The following is a 17,586-nucleotide window of genomic DNA, read 5'->3' on the forward strand; positions in this document are numbered from 1 at the left end:
AAACGTTAAGACACTAGCATCGGCCTTAGTAATTGCAACACATATGCCATTGGGTATGCATTAGTTAATCTGTTTTCATAGTCATTGTAAGCGTGCAAGAAAATTCACAATCCCTACCCAAACAGCACCAAATTGCAAAACGCTTATGCTTTTCATTTAAAAACCATCAGTATTTATTTAAATATAACAATATTTGCATAGCAGTTAGCATAAAATATAAAATCAATGGCCTATCCAAAAAATGTCATAAACCGTAAACTATAAACCATAAAGCATGCAGGACTTTTTCACACAGCTGTACTATATATACTGTTTGTGTTCCTTTAATTTTATCTACTAATTGGATATATATATATATACCACATGAGAAAGAATTAACTGACCTTTTCCCTATCACCAGCAAAAAGAAAAATTGTAATTGGATTTTAAATCAAATCAAATCAAATGTAGCAGCAAATGAGTAAAGACCAAAATGAATCAGGAAGGAATGTAACCTAATAATATGAAAGTTGATGTTAACTGCTATAACAAATATTACTAGTAACCTATTGCTAACTACAGTCCCTTTAAGTTCTAAATAGATTTTGAAGGAAAACTGCCTTGACTATAAGCGGAGCTATCTTCTAATACACCATCTAAAAGTTTTAATAGGCATTATTCTATTTATTTTCTAACAGCATATAATTTAATTACCTTAAAGTTAAATTGCATTGGAGCTCTTTTATGTATTCCTAGGAAAATGCAAAATATTATATAATAAAGAACTTTTCAGCAAGAATGAACTATTGGGCGATCCCAGTTCTTTACATTTGCTAGTTTGAGGATTTTATGAACTATACCACAGTATACTTTTTTAAATATAAAAAAGTTTAGATTTGGCAGCCTCGGCTCTTGATTTAGAAACAATAACTTTGTAACTCCTTTTTGAAAAAGGAAGGTGATTAAGATTTGGAAATGCTAATTTGAGATTATTGTATTATATTTTCAGGAAGCTTTCTGTAAGATATTGTCTCTAGGTTAATTAAAATTAAATACTGTATAACAATCTTTACATAATCTGTCACAATAACCTTTAATTCCAAATAAGGGCTTTGAAAAAAAATGTGATGAATCTCTACAAAGAAGAATCTTTAGTAAGACACGTAGCAGTTCTACAATAATACTGTGAACTGAGAAAATACACTTTATATTTTGACTGGTTTTGTGTTATTATGTTGCTGTCAATATTTAGCAACCACATTGATTTTTAAGTGGAATTTGTCCCAATCTAATCTTTCAAATTTCCATTTTTTTATCCATTGCTACCACAATTGAATCAATTATCTTGTTGCTATTTGTCCCTTTCTTTACTATTTTATATTTAAATTTTATAAAAATAAATGCAATATACAAATCATGTAATAGTTAAACTGTTTTAATTTAAAACAAAATTTGTTATTCCAAATGGACTGACCATATGAAATGGATATATGGCATTCATGCATGATGCACATTAACTCTTAAAGTAAAAAATCTGTTAGATTTCATATATGATCTGAATAATACTGAATACTGTATACAGTACATAGTCTAACAGTCAACCATAATTCATCTTCTGTTTGTTTTGTTTCTCTATCTGTCTTTTTGGGAGAAAACTATTATAGGGTATATTCTACAGAGAGTATAGACATGATCATCCCCAATTTGGTGTCTTCAGAACTTCAGATGTTCTTAACAACATGTTTAGGATGACTAAGAGATTTCCCAGATGTCAGGTGAATATCCAAAAAACAGAAAAGTGAAATAAATATATAGATAGATAGATAGATAGATAGATAGATAGATAGATAGATAGATAGATAGATAGACAGACAGACAGACATTCCTATACCAAGGAATTATTATATATAATAATAAAACACTCTTTGAAAGAATAGCTTTAGAATGGAAACAGATGATCCATCACACCTTTCACATTGCAATAATAGTAACATATTAAAATAATAAATATTCTGATAGGGTAAATTTGAAGTCTTTACTTTGGCAAGGGATAATTTAAACCTCCCAGATTGCCAATCTATTAAATTTAAGTCTTATTTTATAATTGTTTTCAATAGTTCTCTAAGTTTGCATTTGAAAACCTGGTATGATTTTACTGCCAAAATAATATTTTATTTAGACTGAGACTTGTTACTGTTAACATAGCTTTTTTGCTGCCTCATTTTATAAATCTTTGAATATTTTATCCTTCCAAATTCTGGAACATGAAAATTTCCTTCTGGGAATTTTACCTCTATTCTGAAAGGATTTGGTCAAATAAATTTTTATACATTTTTAATTAAGTTTTTCTTTACTGAACCTCTGTATAGTAACAACTGATTTTAAACCATAGTGCATATACCTTTGACACTTTTTGCTACAAGTTAGTTGTTATTTATCATTTTTTTGGTGAAAAAGGAGTATGTTAATATTTTATAAATATAGTCAGAATTTTATTATTTGTTATGATAAACATGCATATATGTTTTCTAGTGACATGAGAATTTACAAGCATCTCTTGTAGCTTTATTAAAAATTTACATTCATGTAAATAAATGGTTAAAAGAAGTTACCGATGAACATTATATTATTCATTTCCTCTGTAGTTGTTAATGATTGAAGTTGTGATGTGTTTCGCATGAAAATTAATGTCTATTACCGTATTATAAGTCTTCCCTGGACTATTATATCATGGGAACAATTGTTGTGCATTTGTTGTCCAGTATATCCTCAATTTACAAATTACATGTCTGGTGAGACTCCATTCTCAGACACACTTGGAACTATTTGTACTAAAAAAAAAAGTATGGTGTAAATCACCCACTGACAAATTGGAGTTGGTGCATTTATTCATTTTCATAAATTTAATCTTAAAGAATTAGTGAGCATATAAATTCAAACTTACAGGACCCAAAGTAGAAAAAGAGTTATATAGCATCACTTCTAGCTCTTAGACGTTGTTTGAAAGAAGACATAATGAAAATGTTTGATTAAGTGAAGGAGTCTAAGTTTTACTAAGCTTTCTACATTGTACGTCAAGATTTATGACACCATGTTGAATGGCTCTCTCAGGAAGCCAAGTTTCCCACCGAATCCAGGAAATGATGCTTTTTTCTTTCACACTAAAAAGCACATTATGTATTTAAGGAGAGTATCGAAAGTCCTGGCTCTTTTGAGATAATGCAGCTGCAGTGTTAAATAAAATAGATGGCAATGACTCTGCAATGAGATGGGATATTGTTCAAGAGAGGATGAAAACAGGAGTTTAAAAATAAAATATATTCAGTTTAGGTAAACTAATTGGTTTGATTTCCTTCCTTCCTTCCTTCCTTCCTTCCTTCCTTCCTTCCTTCCTTCCTTCCTTCCTTCCTTCCTTCTTTCTTTCTTTCTTTTTTTGGAAGCTTCAAACTGCATAGTAATATTTGTTAGTATCGCAACATGCTGTTATAATCCATCAACAATATCTGAAAAATGTTAAATTACATGCTTGTTTTCAGCGTGCTTTCCGTTTTTCTTGGTACATTACTCTTTCCATTTTGAGAGTTTAATATGAATGCATGTTCTACAATTGAGGATTATGTATGCCTTACTTCTTAAAAAAAACAATAAATTATACACTTAGAAGAATTTTTACATCTTTAAAAAAATCTTAGTTTTGTAATTAAATCTCTTAGTTGTAATCAGAGTCAAAACCTGTCCTTTTTGTGTTTATACATGATGTCATGGTAATACACATTTTGTTACTGTAAATTCAAAACATGTCATTAAAATTGGCTGGGATTAAACACAGTTTGCCATATTAAAGTTTCATATTATTCCCAACAGAATATAACAGTTAATATTAAGCTTAAAAATAAAGGGGAAAGGGAAAGGTTAAATACAAAAAAGAGCTAAGTATATTCTTGTGTTTCAATTAATTATTGTATTCACGGGTGAATTTTACAGTTTGGATCTTATATAGCTGGATTCACAGGTGTTATTTACCAAAATGATAAAACTGGCATTGTAACATCACAACACAAGCTCCATCCTTTCATATTTGAGTCACATCAAAGAAAAAAAGAAAGAGAGTTCCAGCTGTGATACAATGATCCATATCTCATGATTCCTTTTGAAGTTTTGTAGCTGGCATTTGCATGACATATGCTTAACAACTTTTAATATAGATTCTCAGTGGAAAGCCAAATGGGGCATTGAATGTCCATATACAGATGAACATATAAATGAGCCTACACAAAAGGTGTTGGTTTTTAAGTACCACATCAAACAACCTTAAAAACGAGCCATGGTGGTGCAGTAGTTAGAATGCAGGATTGCAGGCTAAGTGTTCCCCCAGCCTAGAGTTTGATCTTGATCAGCGTTGACCCAACCTTCCATCCTTCTGGATGGTAAAATTAGGACCAGATTGTTAGAGACAATATGTTGACAATGTAAATTGCTCAGAGGGTGTTCTAAAGTACTCTGGAGCAATATATAAGTCTGATATTTTTGATTAATTTAGCAGAAAGAAAAAACAATTACAATCAACCTGCCTTCCATTGAGGACCTGTACACTGCGCAAATCAAAAAGAGGGTGGGAAAAATATTTACAGACCTCTCAATCCTGGACATAAACTATTTGAACTCCTACCCTCAAAACGATGCTATAGATAGAGCACTGAACACCAGAACAACCAGACACAAGAACAGCTTTTTCCCAAATGCCATCTAAACTCTGCTAAACAAATAATTCCCTCAACACTGTCGAACTATTTACTAAGTCTGCATTACTATTACTATTAATCCTCACATTCTTCCTTTCACCCATCTCCTCCCACTTATGACTGTTGCTTGTATCCCAATAATTTTTGTTGACTGTTTCCTAATATGATTTGATTGCTTATACCCTATGGCTATTATTAAGTGTTGTTCCTTATGATTCTTGACTCTTGATGAATGTATCTTTTCTTTTATGTACACTTAGAGCATATGCACCAAGACAAATTCCTTGTGTGTCCAATCACACTTGGCCAATAAAGTATTCTATTCTATATTGATATTGCGAATGGGATTTGCATCTCATACAGTATCTGCCAGGATTCACTGTATAAATGATGTATATACTGTAATATTCTCTTGTCAGTGTGACTGTGGAGTCCCATGTCAAACTGTAGATCACATTGTGATGGCTGTAAGATGAGGGCATATACCGGTGCAAGATTTCATTTTTTCTTTACATAGATGATGCAGTGCTTCAATGGTTAGATGGCCTAAACATTGCTATATGGATATAGATATTTTTAACATTAATATATTACTGTGTTTTTAATCCAGGGGAAATATTGATATATATTGCAAGTCCATGTTTGATATTCTATATGTTAAGTAAATAAAGTGGCAGCTTTCGCAGATTATTTTTGTTTTACTTGTAGCTGAAATGAAAGGATATATAACAATCTGATAATCCTATTGGAATACATCAAAGATACAGGGGTTGGGTATGGAAAGGGAATAGAAAGAAAAAGAAAAGAAAGTAAAAATCTAAACACAGGGGGACATTTTTTTAAAGTTGGGCATATCCTATTTATTTATTTAGGCATGATATGACTCCAAGATGACTTTGAACTTAAAGAATTTAAAGTAAGTCGCAGTACAGAGTACAGAATATACAATATGTTAAATAAATGATACAAAACAGCAATTCTCATACAAGACACATAATAATAACAAATCTAACAATATCACCTCTTCAAGTCATTTTGGAAGGCAAACAGGGAGGGAAATCCCCTCATAGACCTCTGAGTGGGATCTCATTCTAGAGGCAGCAACATGACAGAGAGGAAACACATCCTGGATTCTGAAAAATAACATTGTGAGACCCAGAGATCACTAACTCTGCTGAAAAGGCAGAAATTATGGGTCACAGAGAGTTCCAAAAACAACCTGACCCGATGCTATTTAGGGCTTTATAGTATAACCAGTACTATGTACTATATCCAGAAGCACTTCGGTAACCAGTATAGTTCACAAAGCAATATAAACTTATTCGTATTTCCTTCAATGGTCAAGCCACATTTGTTATGCTCTTGTTCTTGTAGATCTTAAAAAAATAACACTCTTTTTTGAAAATCATATTATTACAACAGAAAAAAATAACTCGCATGTAGTTTGACAGGTTCAATGGTCCCATTAAAAATGGGGAGGGGAGGATGTTTCACCTGTTCTGTTTTTTATTTAACTTTTTATATTGGAGGGATTTAATCAAAACATCTATTCCTTTCAATGCCTGAAATTTCAAAAAACATTGTGCTTATGTTCATTTTAATAAAATGTAATATTATATCCAAATGTCTGACTGCAGCTGTTTTATGAAGAAAGTTCATAAGCTTTCCCTTGATCATATTTCAGTTTTTCTCCAACAATTCTCTTTCTTTTACTGGCTACATGATGACTTCATACACATTTCTGTATTTTCTACAAATTGCTTATGGAAAAGCACAGTTAATAATATCCCCAGGAAGCCATTTAAAGATAGATTTGAAATGTTTCTGCTAAATTAATCTAATAGCATTAAAGTACAGCGGTGTGGTAGAACATTATAAATGTTCATGCTCACATTTTTGAATTATTTATGGTGGAATTTTGTATCTGCTTAGAAGTAACTGCATTTCATGGTAGTGGTATTCAGAATGATAGTCTTCAATATACAAAACTGGTGATTAAATTAGTTAGCTTGTTTCCTCAACTGAGTCACATTCTAATATTATAATCATTTATTGGAAAGATCTCACTGAAAAATATTTTAGTTTTAACATTTTTAAAAACTAAGATAAAATAAAAGATTGCTACTGATTAAAGACTAATTAAACAGTAACCCTAACCTCATAGATTTCTTTTTTAATCTTGCATTATTCTTTCTCCTTGTTCTTGCTTTTGCTTTGTTCTCTTTTTTAATCTTGATGCATGAGGTATCCTTAGTGCTCTCTGAGCTTGGTTGTTTTCTTGCAGACATTTATTACCCAAATTAGGCAACATCATCAGTGCTAGTAAGAAGTGGGTTTGCTCTCAGTTTATATTCTAGTGGTTTGCCCTGTTAGTGTTGGTGGGGGTGGTCTTAGATGTTCTTTGGTTGGGCTGTTTATTGTTGCCTTGTTTGGCTTGATTGGAGTATTGCTTATTTGATTGTTGGTCTGATTTTAATAATGGAGTTAATCTATGTTCATATGCTGATTGCCGGTGGGGAAGTGCTTTTTGTTCCCCCTTTGGCTTGTTGATAGTCTCTTTGCATAGTATATATTGATTGTGTATATGTGACCAATTTGACAGAGCGCTGCGCTTTTGGAAATTTCTAGAGTTTTAAAATTTGGCCTAGGATGGTCTAGGACGATCACACTTTTCCAGTTGAAACGATGGTTAAGTTTGTCCTTGTGTCTGAAATTAAAGAATTTTCATCATATCTTCTGACTGCTAATTGGTGTTCATGGATGTGTTCCGCCTGTTTGTCCTACATAGTAGTTGTTGCAGTCATTACACTGTATGTTGTAGTTGACTCCTGCTTTTTTTCTCCCTTTCTTGTGGTCCTCTACTTAGTCACAATATTATTTCCATCTTACTATTTGTTGTGTTGTCTAGTGAATTGAATGTCTTTAAGTTGTTGATGAGCTTAACTTGCCTGAAAAAGAATTTATAAAATTTTCCCAAAAGATTTTAGGATGGACTACTTTGGAACCTACTTTGGAACTAGAAAGCATACATATCATTGGTTCATGTTACGGTGATGCTGGGACTATTGCCATATTTTAGGAGTAAAATGGTCAGCAGTCAGACAACCAGACAACTGGATCAGTATGCAGATTCCTGTGAGATTTGATATATTTGTAACCATTACAAGATACGGTCTTTTACAATCTGTTCTTCACTTTGAATTTGATGCAAATCTAGTAATTTTGAGTAGAACCACAAAAAATAATGGGACTTATACAGTATTAACATTTAGATCCAACCTTAGTTGTGACTTTTGTCTTTTTCTGATCCATCCTTCCAGCAATGTAAACTGCACAAGTATATGTTGCTTTTTAATTGTTTAAAATACAGTAACTTGTTTCTTAAAGTAATGCATTGAAATTAGCAAGAATTTCTTCTGAAGAAATTATCTCTATGTCTGTTCTCTGTCTCCTCATATGTTTGATATGTGGAAAGATATTTCAGAAATTGTTAAAAACTGATGGTTTTTAAGAGCTATTTTATGAACTATACAATTACATTGTGCAAGTTACAAACCTTTCTTAGCTAGGTTTTTTTAAAGGCATGACTGTCTAGAAATTTACAGCGTAACAGAAAAAGATGAAACGAATGAATGTGGGAAGATAATATTATAATTAAATAATGAAGAAATGATAGATTTAAATAATTTAGATTTTTTTTAGTGCCAATAGGTAGTTTCACTATTTGGATTTTAGCATGCTTTGACTCTGCAGAATTCCAAACGCCTGATACAGCCATTCATAATAAAATCCAAAAAGAATATGTAAATTGAACTGCATGTCTATGCAATTTTTCTACATAACTGAAACCATTATTTTCCAGTATCCTTATCTTGAGAAGAAGAAGAAAAAAGCACTGCTAATTTTTTTCATATCTGTGAATTACTTTGGCAGGTACATGTAATCCAACTTCACCAACCCTTCTAAAAATTCATTTTAAATTCTAAAAGCATATAAAGAGGGTGACAGAACAAGATTTTATATGTCTCCTTGACGGGCAATTACAGCCTTAAAAAGAGTGATCCATCATTTTGCATTCATGTTAGGAAATGTATTTAAATGCACCGCTCTTGATAATACTCTTCAAATAAGGACTATATCTGGGGCAAAAGATCAGTAGCTATACTTTCATATTTACTGTTGAAATTCTGCATAAGGATTCATTTATAAGAGTCTTTTTAAACTATCTACAATTGATTAATGCCATTGTAGCTTTTTATTTATCACTGTCTAGTGATAATTGCTTAAGGATTTTAAAGATTTGTTTAATACTAAGGTAAATGGGGCTGAAAATTTAGAGAAATGGCTCAATTTGTTTAGTATTCAATGATGTAAGCTGGTCTATCACCCATTCATACATGGAAGCTTCTCTGTTAATTGATTACAAGTGACATCCTACTGTTTCTTAAATGGGGCAATTCATCTGCCAGAAGCATCTCTTAATATGTGTTAGGCACAGCAGCAGCATAAGGCTATGAATAATTGTGCATTGTCTCTTCTGTTTTTAATATTCAATCAGTAGCAACTGTTTCATAATATGCAATGACAGCAAAAATAATACATTTAAGAAATCTTGGGGTAATTACAATACCAAATTGGAAAGCAAATGCATCCAATCCATTTGTAGTGTGTTCTACAGGAAGATTACATTTGCTAGCACACTCTGCAAATTGCTTCATCATAGATAATCAATAATATTATTGTTCTTTCAACATTAGCTGTGTTACAAGATGTAAGTTGCAAGTAACCTATTCCATTTTCAGTTGTTGTATTGAGAATGTGAAATTAATGAAAATGTGTTCCTTAATCCCCTAAAGGCTATGAGAAATAGATGTGATGATTCAAAATCCAGGAAAAAAAGAGATATTAAAATGTTTACGGTACCTATTAAAGACATTGCTAAATGAATTTCCATACCAGGGAATTAAAAAGTGATTATTTTCCCATAAGACCATATGAATGCTTTTCTGCCAAAATGCTAAAAATCTTAGATCAAGGGAGAAAGCAAGAGTATATTTCTACAGATGGAGAAAAATGTTGAGATAAAAGTTGTCTTTCTTCAGTGGCAAAGTGAGAAGGCTTACCATATTTAATGTTACATGTACAGATAGGCAATTAAAGAACAGCAGAGAGAACCAACAGCATATTGTAATTTTGATTTAGTAAGTATTGTACTGATCTTACAAATTAAAACCTTTATCAGTGATCTTTTCTAGAAATTATTGCAGATTGTCATCTTCTGTTTTTTCTTTGCACAAAACTTTTACAAAAAGCAAGCTGAAAAAGACTGAAAATGTAGATAATTTGAATTTGAACTAAGTTACCAAGCAAAGGGTTGGATCCTAAGGTTTTCACATTTGCATTAATATATGGAAATATTTTGTAAGAAGTGTAGAAACTTAGAAATACAAAAAAATTAAATAATCAAAGTTTCTCCAGATGAGCTGTTCAGAGCATCCATTGTTTGGGATGATGCTTCTGTCGCTCGTTTGATAGGCTGGGCTTTAATTGAGAGGACGCTCATCCTCCTCCATGGGAATCCTCCCTAGCGTCCCCAGTTTTTGCTCAGCCTTCGTGGATATAGGCAGCTTAATTTCCTTTCCTTTGGCCATAATAGCAAAGTCTTCAAAAAGAGTCAAGAAAAAGGTTTGCTTTTAAACTCTAAACAAGTCCTTTAAGACTTTTAGTTTCAATGAGTCAAGCAGCTCCCTACGATATATAACTCAAGCCAAGGGTGCTCACTGTAGCTTCAGATAATGATCTCTCGCCCCCAGGACGATAGGAGGTGATAACACCTCAGCTGCATGGCTAACAACTCACATTACGATCTTTTCAAGCCGAGCCACTACGATCGCCGCCGCCCATGCCTGACGGGAGAGGCTCCATTTTAAAAGGGTCCGAAGCTTTTTTCTCTCCTCTGGAAACACCGTCTGGGGTGGGGGCATCAGCGCTCATCTGCCCCACCGCGTCTTTTTATTCAAGGGGAAACTCTGCAGTATCGACTCCCCACAAGGCGTGGAAGTGCTGCTGAGCCGATTTAACTCATTACACGCCTAAAGAGATAATGGCTGGTGCCATTGCAGACTCACTAACCATGCGGTAGTGATCTGCATTTTATTTCTGGAACTGTGAGAGTCTTTTCTTTCTCCTTCCTGGAACCCGAGAGAAATCACCCTAATACATATGTGTGTGTATGGATGGATAGATAGATAGATAGATAGATAGATAGATAGATAGATAGATATTCAGATATAATTATTCTATTTTGGACCCTTATTCATTAAGGAGGAAACTGTTGGCTTATGCCCTCACAGAATTAAACAGCAGCACCACAGCGAGCACCAAGGCCCGTGTCCGCCTGTGCAGGAAGCTGTCACAGGCCTAATCTTATTTCAGCAATTTCTCCTTTCTAGGCCTGTGAGGTGTTCCTAATTTGGCTAATTCGGAAATAATATTAATAACAAAATAATAATAACGATAATAATAATAGGAACAAGAATAAGAATTCAGTATTCTTATATATGATTATACAAAACTGGGGAGCATTGTTTTAGGGTTCCCTGGCCATTGCTGGTTCAGGCCCCTGGGCGTGCCAACCGCCCAACATTTCAGCCTCATTAACAGTAAAATTTAATAAGCAGTCACAATGGCAAGCGGCAGTAGCTCAAGAGCCATGTCAAATTTTCAAAACAAATTGAAGCATTCCAAGTGTATCTCCTAAGCAGCAGAAAAAGACACTAACAAGCGCCATAAGGTACTGGAAAAACACATGAAGAAGTTCATGTGGGAGGATGAAGGAAATTCTCAAACCTCATCTCCTCCAGGCCTACTTCGGCTCCAATCCCCCTCTGCAACCACCCCTGAATCTGCTGTGTAATCCAGATGCAGTGCAGCTGCAGGTAGCCCATCTAGATCAGTACAAGTGACTTGAAATGACTCTGTGGCCACATTGCTCCAACAGCGGCCAGATTCTGTCAAGATGATGACTTACCGGAAAAGATCCCCACAAAGATGTGACTGTGGATGGAATTAGCAATGCGCCAATGTATCTCTGTGGAGGAGCAGAATACTGCTCTGAACAACAGAGCGCTCCTTTGACTGGAATTCCCTATAACTCTGGTCACTAAGCAGGACAGAGCATCCTTACCCTCAGGTATCTCTCCACAGGAGATTCTGTAGTTTCAGATATACTCCCGCAAGGGAGTATATAGAAGAAGCAAGGGCTATTGATCGGGTGGAGCCAGAGGACTCAGAGTTCTCCTGCTCAAATTCTCAAATTCTAGTTAGATTCGCATCAGCTCACAATAAGAATTCCATGGCATTATCTGTTGAGAGGCCACTTCCCCTCACAAGGATCTCTCCGTGAGGGTCCAGGGGACGTTTATACTGATTATGGACCTCTTTCTGAGGTTGACTATTGGGCTTCCCTTTTTTAAGCTGGCAGCCCTCACAGAATTCTAGCAGCACAGTAACAGCGAGCACCAAGGCCCGTGTCCGCCTGGGCAGGAAGCTGTTGAGGGCCAGTGAGTGCAGGATCACCCAACTGCAATACAGGTCCTGAAAGGTGTTCTCTATTTGGCCTCACAATTTGATTCCATATTCAGTCATCTAATTATGGGTTTGGTAACAGCACAACAATTTATGTAGTAGCTGTGCACAGATATAACAAAAATATTATCAATAATAACAATATTAATGATATCAATATTATTATGAATAATAACATAATAACGAATTGAATTTACCAAAAAATGGGGCGAGAGCAAATATCAAGAGGATTCCCTGCCTCTGTTTATATCAGTCCTCTGAACCAGTCAACAGTCCATTAATATCTCATACACATATAGATACATAGATATAGATATCTCACCTTGTGGGCTTTAGGTCAGAATCTTCAAGGGCAACCAAAAATACCCCCAGAGGACAGTAAACCAACTCAAAGTATGTAAAAACATCCTAGAGAGACCTCTAAGGCAACAAAGGATGCCAAGAGACACCAAAATGCATTAGATGAGCATATCTTAATTTTTTTAAAAAAAATGCATGAGGGAGGTTGAACAGAAGTCTCAGTCCTCTTCCCCAGCCAGGCTGGTCCCAGTTCCAGAGTGCTCGCTTCAGCAGCACATATACTAAAATTGGAATGATAAAGAGAAGATTAGCATGGCCCCTGCGCAAGGATGACACGCAATTTGTGAAGTGTGCCATATTTCACCTTGCCTCCATCCCTGGATCTCTCAACGCCATCCAGGAGAGCCTCAGAGAGACCTGTTCAACCCAGGCCTTCAGCAGCACTACTTGCCTGACAGACAGTTGTGGGACCACACCAGAATTCCTTCTCCCAGAGGATATCCCTGACAAATTGAAGGCCTGGAGGGACATGGCAACTTGAAGAGGCATCACAGCCAGGGCACAGTAGAAGTTGATGGCTAGGCAGCCTCCACAATCTGACCTTGATTCTCACTTAATTTAGTTACTATGCAGAATAGACCTTCATTACCAGCAGGTACCTTCTTCAGGGGAGTATTATATAATCCAGTTACACATTCACATGATGCACAGGATGAGGGAGAACTAGAGACCAGATGGAACAGGTTGAGGAAGGATCTACTCACAACATTGACCAAAATCTGTCAGAGGCGGATCCCCTAAAAAAGGGGGGCATGTCAAACATTGAAGGCATTAAGCCAGACCACTGACCTTCAGGTCTGTTTTGCCCTCAGACTTTTTTCAAGTCTCTGTTGTTTCAAACAAAAAACAAAAAAACCCTACTTCCTGCCTTGATATTCCATTTCCCCTCGGCCCAACAATCGTTACTATAAGGGGAGGTCAGATGATTTAATCTTCTCCCAACCAGTAATGTAAAAGGAAGTCATAACTGTCCCACAGAGGTTCTTGGACCTCGTCCAGAAACAAGGGGTCTCTTCAGTGGCGTATACCCCTCTTACAGGATATGACAGCAAATTTTTAATTTGGTTTTCTCATTCTGCTAAATTTCTCATCACCACGATAGTAGATAAAACAATAATGGCAATTATCCTCCTCCTCTGCAATTCCAACGGAAGCAGAAGAGGCTCTCAAGTCAAAGGATATACAGGGTCGAGTTGTCCCCATGTAGGGCATGTCGATCTGATGTGAGGGCCATAAGAGCAGAGTTGGCCTCATCCCTCTTTTTTTACTAGATCGTCTCTCAGGTTGCTCTGCCATCTGAGGGAGATTATCTCAAATTCCAATATCAGGGCACACAAGGATGCCGCAAAACTCTATTAAATTATCTGCTCAAGCCAGGGCATCTCAGGTTACTCCTCACCTACTGCTATGGCTCAGACATTGGCAAGCAGATATCGCACAACAATCGCACAATCTCTTCCTGTACCCAGGGGCATCACTGCTCATTCGACGTGGAGCACTTGGGCCACAAGCGCCAATAGCGAAAATTTACAAGGCGACAGCCTGGGCCTCACCATCGCCTTTTATTTAGAAACTATTAGAATGATGTCTTCGCCTCTACAGAGGCTTCCTTTGACAGGAAAGTGTTACAAAGGGTCCATAGGGACCAAGAAAAGGGGAATCTGAACTAGACAGAAGCCCTCCCGTAGGACACGCCAAGCTTTGGTATGTCCCAAACAATGGATGCTCTGAACAGCTCATCTGGAGAAGGGGCGTTGGTACTTACCTGACACGCCCTTTCTCTGTGAGCTGTGAAGAGCATCCATCCCCACCCTTATTCGTCTGGTGGGATGCTATTCTGGCTAAGTATTAGAAAGGGTGAAGGAGAAGAAATATTTCATCACTTTGACTTCGCCAAAACTGGGGACGCTAGGGAGGAGTCCCGTGGAGGAGGAGGAGCGTCCTCTCAATTAAAGCCCAGCCTATCAAACGAGCGACAGAAGCATCATCCCAAACAATGGATGCTCTTCACAGCTCACAGAGAAAGGGCATGTCAGGTAAGTACCAACGCCCCGTCTATGAAATGTATGTAAATTATTAAATTTCTGCATCATAAATTTTCCCATCAATTTCCTTTCTTTTGAGACATCCCCTTCAGGCTTTATGAATGCCATGCAGTAGTTAGAACCAGAAGAGTAAATAGCAGAAGAAAATACTTTCATATACAGAATATATTTTTTGCCATAATTACAAATTTTCTTCTAAATTTTATGGTGTGGTGTGGGACTTAGGTGATATTATGTTTGTATTTCTAATATTTTTTCAGATATTCAACTTCTGAAAAATGACTGAAGATCTTTATTTAAAAATTTACATAACTATACTAAATTTGATTTAAATAGAAATATAGCATAACTGATGGTGAAAAGGTTGATTAAATTAGATAAAATTAAGTATCTACTGCAATTTATGAACCAAAAATTCATTTTTTTCTTACAAAAGACACTTTACAACTTAACATTAAACGTATACAATGGAATCCACCAAATATTCAGTACTATCGTAGATTCATGAAGGCAATGATTGCTTCGGTGAAAAGACATATACCTCTAGGATTTAAAGAGAGTACAACCCAGGATGGAATGAAGAGACTGAATCTTTCAGACCTTCCTACAGAGCAGTGATCTGGAAATGTCCGACAATCTCTTACTCAGTTTGGATGCAGATCAACATAAGAAGTGGGAACCATACACAGAATGATTAAAGTTCAGCAAATCCAGCAGGAAAGCTTGGGGCCTATTAAGGAAATTGGATGGAGATAGACAACCCATATGACAAACACCAAGTGTAACTCTTGACCAAATAGCCTTTTGAGTTGTATCTCTCTCCAAAGGTGAAAGGACACTCTTGTCTTGTCAAGAAAGTTCTTTCAGTTTTTAAGCAGTCAGGCCAAATGCTTTCTGAGTATTATTGTCCCTTCTGTATAAAGGAAATTGATATTGCCTTTAGTAGCCTGAAACATGGCAAAGCACCAGGCTTCAATGGCATTCATCAAGAATTCCTGAATTGGATTGATAAATTCATTTTAGATATAGTTTTTAAGTCAAGACACAGTGTCAATCCAAAGTAAGGCAGGAATCACAATAACCAGAAAACACACAGCTGGGAAATGAACACATTGTTCCTAATATTGCCTCCATCTGTCTGCTATGCTAAATAGCCAGCTTCTGGTGCATCCCATTGAGAAGGGCAAGGCCTTATGAGTAATCTGGATGACCTCTGCTGGTCCTGCCTTTTCTCTGCTCTATATTCTTGGATCAATGGCAGAAGGCAGTTCCTCTTCCTCATACCTGACTGGCTGCAGCAGTATGCTTTCCCCATCTGATGGCCCAGAGCTATCCTGCTGCAGCTGTGCTTCAGCCAAAGCACTTTCAGACAGCTGCATGGAGCCATTGACCAACTCCTACCTGATGTGCCAGGAACTTGTTCATCCTCCCCTGAGCTGACATCTGAAGAGATATCTGGGGAATCACAGGAGGGGAGAGTCATCATACTTTATCATATTATAATATACACTACTCGTGGGCTTGCTTAATTCCGTTTTATTTTTCCACTTAACTCTTGAAAATGAATAATAGAAATTCCGAGCTGCATATTTGTCCTGCAGACAATGTAAGGTTTTTTTAAAAAAAGTTTTTATTGGTTTTTAAAAACAAACACAAACAAACAGAACATAAAAACATCAAGCCATCTTCCATATGTATGCATACAGTGTGCCGGTTGGTTTACAAATTGTTTTGTGCTTCCATTTCATAGTCTTCAATTACAATTACATTGCATATAATCTTGTAATTTCAATCAAAAATTAAATACCTTAGTATCATTATTAATCAATCATTTGACTATACTTTTATTCATTCATGTTTTACAAGAAAATCATAATTTACTTAGTTTGTTTTATAACAGTTCATATTATCATCCCAAATCTATCCTAAAATCATTTTGTAGATATAATAAGAAAGAAGTACATCTTTATATATTTATTATTTTCTAAAAGTCTACATATTTCATTACTGTATTTTATTGTCTAACCATTGATAGAATAGATCCCAAATTTTATAAAATTGTTTATCCTCTTGTTCTCTAATTTCAAATGTCAGTCTACTCACATTCCAAAATTTTCGTAATGATTTCCTCCTGTGATGGTGTTTTCTCATTTTTCCAGTTTTTGGCAAATACAATCCTAGCTGCTGTTAATACATTTACAATCAGATATTTCAAGTCTTTACTATATATTTCAGGTAAAATTCCCAATAAAAATATCTCTGGTTTCAAGTCTATATGTTTTTTTTTGTCATTTTTTCCAACCACATGTGGATTTTAGTCCAGTATTTTTTAGCATCCACACAAGTCCACCACATATGGTAATATGAACCAGGTGTCTGATGCCATTTCCAAAAAATTTTGGATTTATTCTTGAACATTCTTGCTATTCTTGTCGGGGGAAAATGCCACCTGTAAAACATCTTACACAAATTTTCTTTATATGCTGTTGACATTGTCATTTTATAATTTTGAGACCACAATTTTTGCCATTTCTCTAAATCAATCCCATATCCAAAATTCTTCCCCCAAGCAATCATAGTTTCTTTAACTTGTTCTTCTAATTTAATTTCTAATAAATATCCATACAATTTTTTAATCACCTTTTCATCAGTACCTGTCAAAATCTTATCTAAATCAGTCAATTTATCATAGAAACCTTCCATTTTAAAATCTTTATCATACCTTGAATGTATTTGCACATATGAAAACCAATTCATCTTTCTACCTTGTTCCTCTAGTTTTTGTATAGATTTGAGTTCATCCTTTTCATTCAATATTTCACCATATCTAACTGTTTGTTCCTTTTTGTATATTATAGGATAAAAAAATGCTT

The 17,586-nt window shown here is 35.3% G+C and overlaps 1 protein-coding gene and 1 non-coding gene across 3 annotated transcripts in view; both read left to right on the forward strand.

The window, feature by feature from the left end:
- The window catches only part of EPHA3 (EPH receptor A3), a 218,075-nt gene that overhangs the window by 108,462 nt on the left and 92,027 nt on the right, over window positions 1-17,586 (forward strand). The window lies entirely within an intron of this gene.
- Window positions 12,866-12,971, forward strand: LOC113436430 (U6 spliceosomal RNA). The gene has a single exon (XR_003374080.1). It is a non-coding gene; the product is annotated as a U6 spliceosomal RNA (small nuclear RNA).

The sequence above is a fragment of the Pseudonaja textilis genome, chromosome 7 (assembly GCF_049901715.1).
Source record: "Pseudonaja textilis isolate UNSWEBS1 chromosome 7, rPseTex1.2, whole genome shotgun sequence".
NCBI lineage: Eukaryota > Metazoa > Chordata > Lepidosauria > Squamata > Elapidae > Pseudonaja > Pseudonaja textilis.